This window comes from Rutidosis leptorrhynchoides, chromosome 8, assembly GCF_046630445.1.
Source record: "Rutidosis leptorrhynchoides isolate AG116_Rl617_1_P2 chromosome 8, CSIRO_AGI_Rlap_v1, whole genome shotgun sequence".
Classification (NCBI taxonomy): domain Eukaryota; kingdom Viridiplantae; phylum Streptophyta; class Magnoliopsida; order Asterales; family Asteraceae; genus Rutidosis; species Rutidosis leptorrhynchoides.
In genome coordinates this window covers 374,156,651-374,168,233 of record NC_092340.1, presented here as the reverse complement: position 1 = coordinate 374,168,233, position 11,583 = coordinate 374,156,651, and the positions used below count along the sequence as shown (strand labels likewise).

General features: G+C 34.3%; 1 pseudogene; it reads left to right on the top strand.

Annotated features, from left to right (window-relative positions):
* Window positions 1-2,819: 2,819 nt before the first annotated feature.
* On the top strand, window positions 2,820-8,764 carry LOC139864768 (probable U3 small nucleolar RNA-associated protein 11; annotated as a pseudogene).
* The last annotated feature ends 2,819 nt before the right edge of the window (window positions 8,765-11,583 follow it).

Here is an 11,583-nt window from a genome sequence, read left to right as displayed (position 1 = left end):
ATTCACGATGACGCGTGTAGTTTCGGTCATCTTATTGAGGTAGTGGTCTTGTGTGGTGCGAATTCACTAAGGCTCGTGTAGTTCGGCCAACCTCGATGTGTTGTTGGTATTGAAGATAGTAGTCACGTGTGGATGCGGATTTACTAAGGCTCGTGTAGTTCGGCCAATCTTCATTTCGGATTTTGGTATGTGGCTTTCGGTAATGGGTTAAGGGGTTAACCTTGGGCGGTTTACGCTTTGTTTTATATATATATATATATATATATATATATATATATATATATATATATATATATATATATATATATATATATATATATATATATGTGTGTGTGTGTGTGTGTGTGTGTGTGTATTATCGTATTGTTGTGATGTAGCTAACCCTCCAGGTGTAGCTTGATGGCGTTGTACACATCGTTGTTGGTGTACTTATTGTTGACTTTGGATTGTTGTATAGCGATCGTATGGTATGCTTATTTTAGCTTGCCTTATGCTTGGATGCTCCGGTATGTGCTATTTGTTTATTATCGTGTGGCGTGTCCATTTTATGCATATATATGCATGTAGCATATTCTCACTCACTAAGCGTTATCTTACCCTCTCGTTGTCTACTTTTTTTATAGATTCGCGTGGAGATGGTGGCTCGGGTAAGCTTGGGAACTAGTGGACTCGCGTAGGTTGCTTTAGAAGACGTGCTTTTGAATTGACTAGGATTGGGTAGCGTATTCCCAATCACCATGCTCGGTTTTTTTGGAAATTAAAATAGGCGGGTCATGTATGCCCGATCGGATATTTAAACTTATGTATTAAATGTTTTGAAGTTTATTAAACTTACTATGGTATTAAAGATGTTTTTTTGGAAACATAATTGGGACCTAAATGTTGACAATATTAATGTATTATAAAGAGAAAAAAAATATGGGCCAGTTTAAATACGGGTTGGGTTGTTTTACGACGCCGCTCCTATGTAACTCCACTTAACCTCCTTGTCATCTCTAGCGTCCATGGACTTCCTTTGAATCGCGTGGCCTACCTCCTCATCATCAGTACAATCCTGTAAACAAAATGCCATATCCTTGTCGTTCTTTTTCTTGCCCTTGTCTTTCACCTTGATCCCACCTTTGATGCCAATTTTCTTCAACCCGTTGTTACGAAATTTGCTAGAGTGCACATGTCATCCTCTACAATGACCTTTACAATTTGTATTCGTGCAAATACAAAACTTACGCCCCTTACTATTCTCGGTAGCAGCGTTGGCCAAATTGTCAAGTAAAGCACTAGTCGAAGGGCTCATAACCTCCTCAATTCTTCCTTTCTTACACTTTGAACCAAGGGCAATAGCAATATCATCCAAATGCACCGAATATGGAGAAACTAAAGGTTCCGCACCCCGTTCGTTGCATTTGTTGTTAACTTTAACATTAGCTCTATCTACCAAAACCTCCTCGCCATCGACCACCTTCTCCACGCTACTACTTAAAACTGCACAATCCTCATTTGTATCAAAGCAACCTGAGGCAAAAACGACCGCATCCACAACAACATTCCCTTCCACATTGCCGTTAACCTCATTGTGACTTCCCACCCCATCCGTCGTCCTATTCACTACACCTGTAATCGGATTATCAACCACAATCGCCTCCGTGAACGAACCAAATCTGATGGTGTGATTGACGCTTGAAATCATCTCCATCGAAAACCTATCTTCATCGATCGATCTAAAATCCTCCGAGTGACCCACCTCATTAACCAAAATATTATGAGCCAAAGACACTTCACCTTCTAACTTAACACCCACCAAATCATGAATGTGCTTTACCCAACTCGTCTTTATAAATGCGAATAACGATCCAAAGTTACCCATGTGTGTGGAAGACTTGGCCACGATAAGAACATTCCCAAACAATCCGGCAACTTTTTTAATGTTCATAGCCGAAATATATTTCACCTGTACACCCCTTACTTCAATCAAAACGAAACGTGAAAAGTGCTCGATAATTCCTTCAAAAGGAGAAATCAGAACAAATTCCTAACTCTCGTCAAGATCCTGTTATAACCCACGTAATCAGAGCAAAGAACGACACATCCAAACAAACCAAACTTGCTAATATGTGAAACCGAAGCATTACATTGAACCAAAAAATCTTTAACTTTCGACTCAACAAGAGGTACATGATCCACTAACAAAATGCCCAACTTCATGCTCTCACCCACCTCCGAATTTGGAAGCAAAGTACAACGATGAGTTTTAGCCACAACCTCACTCGATTTACCGGTATTCAATCCGCCCTTAGAACGCCTCAGCCAACCCACAAAGATGGGTTTTCCAAAAACACGAGCACCGTCTAAAACCTTCACTACGTTAGCGGCAGATCCATCATCCCTAAAAGAAACAAAAGCATACCTTCTTGAAGTCCAATTCATACGCCGGTTCTAATACTTTTTAACTTTTTATACATTCTAAAAAGTTTTAAACTACTCTAACCATTTAACCAAAGAAACTTTTTATTAAATATGAATTATTTTTTTTTATAAACGTTTAAAGCAAACTCTAAAAAGTTCCTTAATTTTAAAACCCTAGCTCGGCCGATACCTGGTTTTATCGGTAACCGGTGGTGTTTGCGGTTGTGCTGCTCCTCGTATCTGCCTCCGTTCATCTCTCACCTCCACAACTCCACAAGGTATGTTTCCCCAACCAACAATAACATACAAATAAACAAGAACCAATTGACTTGCTTGGTATTTAATCTCTCTTTTTGTTTTGATTAGTACAAATGTACAATTAGTCACATATAGTTGTGTTACTCTGTTTATTTTCCATGCCATTGACTATATCAATGTTTGTGTATTTTGCTAATGTACTAAGCTTGTTTTATATAATTAGTTTCATGATGATATAATTATGTGTAGCAAGTGTTCTGCTGATAAACACATACATAATTTCAATACGCCCATAGGTATCATTACTTGTCTGTAAGTGTATTTGGTCTGGTACTTGAAAGACGGATAGATGATTATGGTTAGAAGCTGAAAAATGCTTGTAGAACCCTAGCCGCCTAGCCCATACGATATCAGGTTTTCGGTCATAATATCGCCAGTGGTGGTGGTTCTACTCTGGCCTTGTCGTAACTATTTCATCTCCCACCCTTACAAGGTATGCTTCTCGTATTTATATTAAATGCCAATTTCAATTAATATTTGGGTAGAAAGCCCCACTTTACAAATGACAGGAATACATTTTGAGGTCAATAAACAGAAAGTGTAAGCTAGAGTTTTTTATTTTATTTTTTATAAAATTGTATTTTCTCATGAAAGTTTATATAGAAGTGTATTTGAGTCATTTTCCATTTATTCATTCATCTTATTGGGTCAAGCCAACTAAATAAATATTGGGCCCAATAGGTCATATCCACGGGTCGAGCGATTCTTCTTCTTTTATGTTCATTCCATCCGCGTCACAACAAAAAAATCTGTGAATTTTTTCATATCAATTGTTGCTGCTCCTCTCACACTCTATTTGTTTTCTATATGCGAGTATTATCTTCATTATATATCATATATAATTTATTATTTATTAAACTATCTTGAAATCTAATTACTGATAGTATTTATAGAACTTTTATACAAATTTAATAAAAGTTAATAGATTCAGCGTTTGTTTCATTTTTTGTTTTCTCTGTCTTCAAATCTTCTTTTGATCGTTTTCACGTATGGTAAATATGTGTTCCTATTGATTGGAGGACCAGATAATCAGGGATCCACCTGGCCTAAGAACTCGATCAACTTCCATCAAGTATTCTATTCCCATCTGTATTTTAAACCTGCGATTTTAAAGCTATTACCTTAACCTAGGACACCTTAAAAACATAACAACATACGTATAATTTAGAGGTGGCGACTTCAATCCATTTACTTATACATGACTCGATGCAGCAGGTTTATATAACAGTATATATCTAATGGGGTACACAGGAAATATAAAAATACGTCTTTATATAAATCAGGTAAAACGGAGCTACAGTTATCCAATTTGCAATTTTGATGCATAAAGCCTTCTAAATTTATATATTCGGAAGGCCAATAGCGTGTCTGTAGACGCATATAAACCGTTTTGGAATTATCGCCAATTTTGCATTGCATCATGCATAAGGCTGTCTCATTTTTGTACAACTATTTAGTCAAATTCAACATAATAATAGACATAAATGTAAGTTTTTTGAAAGAAAAAAAAATTGCCTGTTCTTTTCTGCAGGCAACTGTTTTTCTCATTTGTCAAGATGTCATCTCTGAGGAATGCTGTTCATCGACGTGCACACAAGGAACGAGCTCAACCGTGAGTGGCTATAGTAGTGTGCAGTGCATTATGTTAATATCACTTTGTTTTTGTCTGTAAGTAAATTATTTCAGTTGAATTTTGGCTCATTATTCTTAGTTTCTAACATTGCTTTACTTGGTTACTTGTGTACAGAAAAGAAAGGAAGAGATTTGGACTCCTTGAGAAGCACAAGGACTATGTTGTCCGTGCAAAGGCCTTCCATAAAAAGGAGGATTACTTGCAGGTAATATTTATTTAAGTTTACACGCACGCACGCGCACACATATTTGGGGTAGTGATATTAAGTTAGTGGACGTGGCTAAAACTATTAGTCGGTGACTTTGCGTAACAGAAACTCAAGGAAAAGGCAGCATCTAGAAATCCAGATGAATTCTATTTCAAGATGATTAACTCAAAAACTGTGGATGGAGTACATAAACAGACGTACGTAATATAACTTATAAGTAACCTATATCATATATTCCAGTGGTTTTGGGCCCCCTTATTGTGCCCTTTTCGTTATAATATTTTGCTTTTCGAAAAAAAAGAAAAAAAAAATATATTCCAGTGGTCCTGTAAACTCTACAAGGAAGCAGAAAACGACTAATGTTATCTCTATATATGATGATGCTGCTGCTGCTGCTGCTGTTGCTGCAGGGGTGAATCAAACAAATACACTGCAGAAGAAATCTTGTTGATGAAAACACAAGATATAGGTCATATCTTGCAGAAAATTCAATCAGAGAAAAAGGTGGTGGATGAACCCAGTATACATATAATTATTTTTATTTAAAGATTAATTTGAGATACTCTCTTTTGCTCAAAGTTTATTATTTTTGACGCAGAAAATCAAGAGGCTAACTGCTACACTGCACTCTCTTGATTCTTAGCTATCAAACAGACATGTATACTATGCTGAAGACAGGTCATTTTTTTTTCTTTTGTTATTTATATTTATATTATAATTATAATAATTCTAGTTACGATATTATTAAGTTAAGGTCTGGTATGTTTCATGTAGTGCCATTAGACATGTAGTATATATTTTCGTCAACAGGGAGGATACTAAGAGAGTAGTGTCAGAAATGAAGAGTTTTATTGGTTTGCCATCTTTTGATGATTTACCTGGCAAAATTAAAAGGTAGATTAACTTGTTCATATATATATGTGTGTGTGTGTGTGTGTGTGTGTGTATATATATAGGGGCAGGATCAATGGGGAAGTAACCAATCGGGGGGAAGCGGGGGGAAGCAAATTTTTTTTTTTTTTTTTTGGTTTTTTTGGATTTTTTTTTTCCGGCATCAAGATCACACGAAAATATGAACATTTAGAAGAGACACTTCGTGATGAATGTTATTATTTAGGCGGGAAAACGATCGACAAAAATAACATTCAAGATAATATTGTTCGTGAAGAATATGAACGTTTTTTTTCATGTTTTGTGAAGTAAAATTTAGCCCGATTTAGAGTTTAGGGTTTAGGGTTTATTCCATAAACCCAAAACACCAAACCCTAAACCCTAAACTCTAAACCGTTCGTGTTAAAAACTCGATCTAAATCCTAAATCTAAACCCTAAATCTAAACCCTAAACCCTAAACCCAAAATTTCTAAACCCTAATATCTAAACCCTATAAACCCTAATATCTAAACCCTAATATCTAAACCCCAATAGCTAAAACCTCAACATATGCTCGAAAAACACGATAATTGTTATATATTACGTCTTCGAGCGTTTTTCCGCCAAAATAAAAACATTTATCACAAAGTGTCTCTACTAAATGTTCATATTTTTATCCCATCTATAATGTTCGTGAACAAAGTTTTTTCAAAAAACGAAAAAAAAAAGTTTTTGCTTCCCCCCGCTTCCCCCCGATTGGTTACTTCCCTCTTGATCCTACCACTATATATATATATATAGGGGCAGGATCAATGGGGAAGTAACCAATCGGGGGGAAGCGGGGGGAAGAAAAAAAAAAAATTCGTTTTTTTTGGAATTTTTTTTTTTCCGCCATCAAGATCACACGAAAATATGAACATTTAGAAGAGACACTTCGTGATGACTGTCATTATTTATGCGGGAAAACGATCGACAAAAATAACATTCAAGATAATGTTGTTCGTGAAGAATATGAACGTCTTTTTTTCATGTTTTGTGAAGTAAAATTTAGCCCGATTTAGAGTTTAGGGTTTAGGGTTTAGGGTTTGGTGTTTTGGGTTTAACTCTAAACCGTTCGTGTTAAAAACTCAATCTAAATCCTAAATATAAACCCTAAATCTAAACCCTAAACCCTAAATTTCTAAACCCTAATATCTAAACCCTATAAACCCTAATATCTAAACCCTAATATCTAAACCCCAATAGCTAAAACCTCAACATATGCTCGAAAAACACGATAATTGTTATATATTACTTCTTCGAGCGTTTTCCCGCTAAAATAAAAACATTTATCACAAAGTGTCTCTACTAAATGTTCATATTTTCATCTCATCTATAATATTCGTGAACAAAGTTTTTTCAAAAAACGAAAAAAAAAAAAAAGTTTTTGCTTCCCCCCGCTTCCCCCCGAATGGTTACTTCCCTCTTGATCCTACCCCTATATATATATATTAATATTATAATTTCACTCTCCAACATATCTGTCATTAGTATTCATTGCTTGATTTTTCTGTTTGTTTCCAGAATACAAGTAGTAGTAGTAGTAGTAGTATACTTGAAAGAGTAGGACTGATTCTGTTTTTTTCCCTTGCATTTGCATCAATTCTGAAGTTCAAGCTAAACAGTTATTTTTATTTAACTCTTCAAATTCACAAGCAATTAGGGGAGAAGTAATGCGCCAATCTGCTGACAAACCAAGTCATATATGATCAATTTGATATTCTTAATGTTTGTTGAGTAAGCTCTGTTTCATTGTAGGTAAAATTTGTTAGTATTAAGCATCATTTTGCATCTGAGTTTAAAAAGTCTCTTTATATTCTTAAAAGGTCTAAGCACCACGTCAAGTGTATTATGAATTATATAGTGTCGGTGATTGAAGTTGCTTATTTATTATTATACAAATCATATGAGTTTGCCTGCTGTTGCATATACATGTTTTTGTATGCCCATAACTTGTGCTCATGATGATTGGTTGTCTTGATCTATATTTAATTAAAAGTAGCAGCTCTTACTTGTATAGCTTTGCCTTGTTAATGTCACAAATATGATATTTTCAGCACCAGATGTTTATGTTTATCAATATGTTTAACGGTCGTTGATAATTAATTAATGTTTTGTTAATTCTAAGCGTACAGAGTCTCACACACACATGGTAATATAGGGCGTGAAGTAATTGTTGTTGACCCTCACTCATCGTGGTAGTGCATCATATAATAAATACGCAGGAAGACAACATCTTCATATAGAGAACTAGAAGCCAGGAAAAGCAGAGTCCAAGACATGGAGAAAGTTTATAAAGAAATGGCATTGAAACAGGAATTACAGGTATTATTATTATTATTAATATTATTATTGCCTTGTTAATGTCACAAATATGATATTTTCAGCACCCGATGTTTATGTTTATCAATATGTTTAACGGTCGTTGATAATTAATTAATGTTTTGTTAATTCTAAGCGTACAGAGTCTCACACACACATGGTAATATAGGGCGTGAAGTAATTGTTGTTGACCCTCACTCATCGTGGTAGTGCATCATATAATAAATACGCAGGAAGACAACATCTTCATATAGAGAACTAGAAGCCAGGAAAAGCAGAGTCCAAGACATGGAGAAAGTTTATAAAGAAATGGCATTGAAACAGGAATTACAGGTATTATTATTATTATTAATATTATTATTGTTGTTATTATTATATATTATATGTGCTCAAAATTTAAAGTAGGAAAAAAAATAAAGGAAATTTTAATAAGTAGGTACAATGAATGGTTATTTGTTGTTAAACTAAAACACGCGGTTGGTTGGTTGGTTGGTTCAGAAAAAAGGTAAAAAGCGAAAGCTTCGTGAAGATGAGATTTTGTGCCCAACTTCTAGACCAGTATACAAGTGGAGAACAGAACGTAAACGATGATTAAACGAGGTATGATATTCTTATAACCTCTTTGGGTTGGGTTGGGTTATATACATCCCATTCCCACTCTTACTTTTGTTGCATTAGATTAGCGATCACTAATGACCATTAATGACTTTGCCAAATTTATCCATCCAATGCAGATTAAAGTTTTCTGGACGAGTAAGAGATACTTCATATTTTAGCCAATGCTCATATATTGTGTTTTGCTGCCTTATCAGAGATCCTTTTTTTGTTTTTTTTTTTTTTTCTTTCCGTTTTTTAATCAAAGTACCTGCCAGACTGACTACATATGAAAAGTTGTGCAATTAAATTTTCTAAGTCTGCATGGTTTATCTGATCTGTATTATATTTCCATTTCGACAGTTGTGGGCAAAAGGTAGAGAGACCAGCATTTGTTTGATAAAATTTGGTTTTGAAAATTAAGCAAAGCCCAACAATGCTTTGGTCACGCCCATGTCTTGTCTTTCAATATTATAACTAAGTTGAACAATTCAGTATTCAATGCCTTTTATTTTTACATTTGAATGACAAATGATGTTTAGCCATTCGGCAATATGTGTGTTTATATAAAAATTTCTTGTGTTGAATTTATAAAAATATATATATATATATATCTTTCAAAATCAAGTTCAATCATAGTATTTGAATTATAGATTGGTTAATGCCAAATCTACCATATAGCGAATTCATTAGGATCTTGAACCATTCAGCACTTAATAATTCTGTTTTATCAAACACAACCTTAAATTGTTCCTCCTTACTCTGAATAGATATGAATGAAAACAATTAAATGCGTGTTCACTTGAAAGTGCCTAGTCGTTGGATGAATAAATGGCCTGCCTGCTTTGGGAAAATTGACAAAAATACATTTTTTTCAAACTCTTTAAGAAAAATACACTTTTACCAAAAAAAAAAATGGCAAAATACCACATCAGGTTGACCAAGTTTTTGGTCGACTACCTCATAACATGGTCGACCACCTCTTTTTCAAGGTGGTTGACCAACTATCTTCAAAGGCTTGGTCGACCACAATGTAAGGATGGTCGACTACGTAGTCGACCAAGCTTGTATTGGTCGACCACCCCTAAATTATTCTCTCAGCTCGAGCAAATGCCACACACAATTATGGATTTGATGCTGATCTTCTTTTTGTTGGTAATATAAATAAAACCAAAATAATATCTTTTTAACTTTCAGATTGAATCAGATACCATTTTGAACATGTTTTAAAACTATTTTTTCTTGTGGCATGTAGAGAATTTCGTTACTTAAACATGGTTTATATGTTACTGCCGAAGCATTTGTTGGTAAAGGATTTTTCAAGAAGAGGGTTTCGTATCATGCAAAAGGAAGAAGCGGAGTAAGAGTGAGAGCCGAGTGTAGACTTACAGTCGTTTTAAGAGAAATAACTCCCGAAGAAATGGAAATAGCTCAATTAAAACTTCACAATCTAACTCACTAAGCGTGAAAGACAGCTTGTTCCTCATCAACTTATTGAGACGACCCCAATTTGGAACCGCAAAGGTAAAGCTAGAGATCATGGAGAAGAAGTTGATGCTATGGCTGCTTAAGATTTTAATCCTAATCCCTTGAAGAATAACATGTTAGGATCTTAAATAAATTGGTTTTTGTTTTGATGGTTTGAATCTAAGTAGGTGACATTGTAAAAAACAAAATGCTATTGTAATCGAAGTGAGTAATTTGAGTTTTGTTTTGGATGATGTTAAACTTATTGTTGAATCTGAATAATAAGTAACCTTGAAACGAAATGTGTTTGGTTTTGGTCGACCATAATAGCTCAATAAAGCACAACATCATGCATTCATCACATTCTAAAAATGAATTTAGGGGTGGTCGATCAAAAACTTGGTCGACTACAATGTAAGGACAGTCGATTACGTAGTCGACCAAGCTTGTATTGTGGTTGACCAGGCCTTTGAAAATAGTTGGTCGACCACCTTGAAAAAGAGGTGGTTGACTATGTTATGAGGTAGTCAACCAAAAACTTGGTCGACCTAACGTGGTATTTTGCCAATTATTTTGTAAAAAATGTATTTTTCTTGAAAAGTTTGAAAAAATGTGTATTTATGTCAATTTCCCTTTGTTACATCATGTTTTCGTGTTTGTGTTTGTGGTTTCTTCATCACTTGAAATAATGTTTGTGTACTCTTAGTATCTTGGGGGAAAAAATGGAAATATGGTTGTGTGTAGTGAACTGATATAAATACATGAAATGCTATAGGTTAAAAATAAAACTCAGGACATAAATATGAAATACCTAAATGGTATTGCTAATAATATGTAAATCATACCAAGAGAGTGACTTACTTGAGTGGTCTTAGGTTTAAACATATTACATATTGGGTGGTTAGGAAAAAGATCATAAACGGTTACGAGTAACACAGTTAAAATTACGTATATTTGAGTATAAGTAATCTATATACTCGATTAGCATGAATAGGAAAATATGTAAATCATACCATTGATTAGTTTATGCACAAGACCTATTGTACTACTTGCAGATCATGTGATGACTTACCAACAAATAGCACATGTTATTTCTTTGACAGACATATAAAATAATGCAAGCAAGCAAGCAAGCTAATTATTAGTTAAGGAATTTAAATGTCTCCAAGTTGCTAATTCGTTATTATATGGTCAATTGACATTTCCATCCAAACTACGTATAGAAAATTGTATTAAAATATTCAGGGTCTTTAATCGATTCTTTCAGTTATGTTAAACTTATCTTATTAGATTATTTCAACTGATTATTATGCTTCTTTCATAGTGGATTAAAGTTTTTATTATAAAAAATTGTCACGATCATGGGTGCTTTAGCTTCTTATGATAAAAACAAACAGTCTTCTTACATTAATACCTTACTAATCATGCTTTAATTCTTATGAAATGAAATGGATGTTTAATTATGCATATCGAATCTCATACACTAGATCAAGTCGACATCATAAAAAAGAAAAAAACAAAAACACTGAATTAGCCGTCCTAAATGATTATAGTAATTGGTTTATCCATTTAACACAGATTCAAGTTTCTTAAAACAAAACAACAGGTGACATTGTTTGTAAGTTTCATAGAATCTGACTTCGCTATAGACCCAAGTCAAGTCTTTTTTCTTTACGACCAACTCAAGTCTCCATTTCGACGTTTGTTCTTATAATAAATCAACGATAG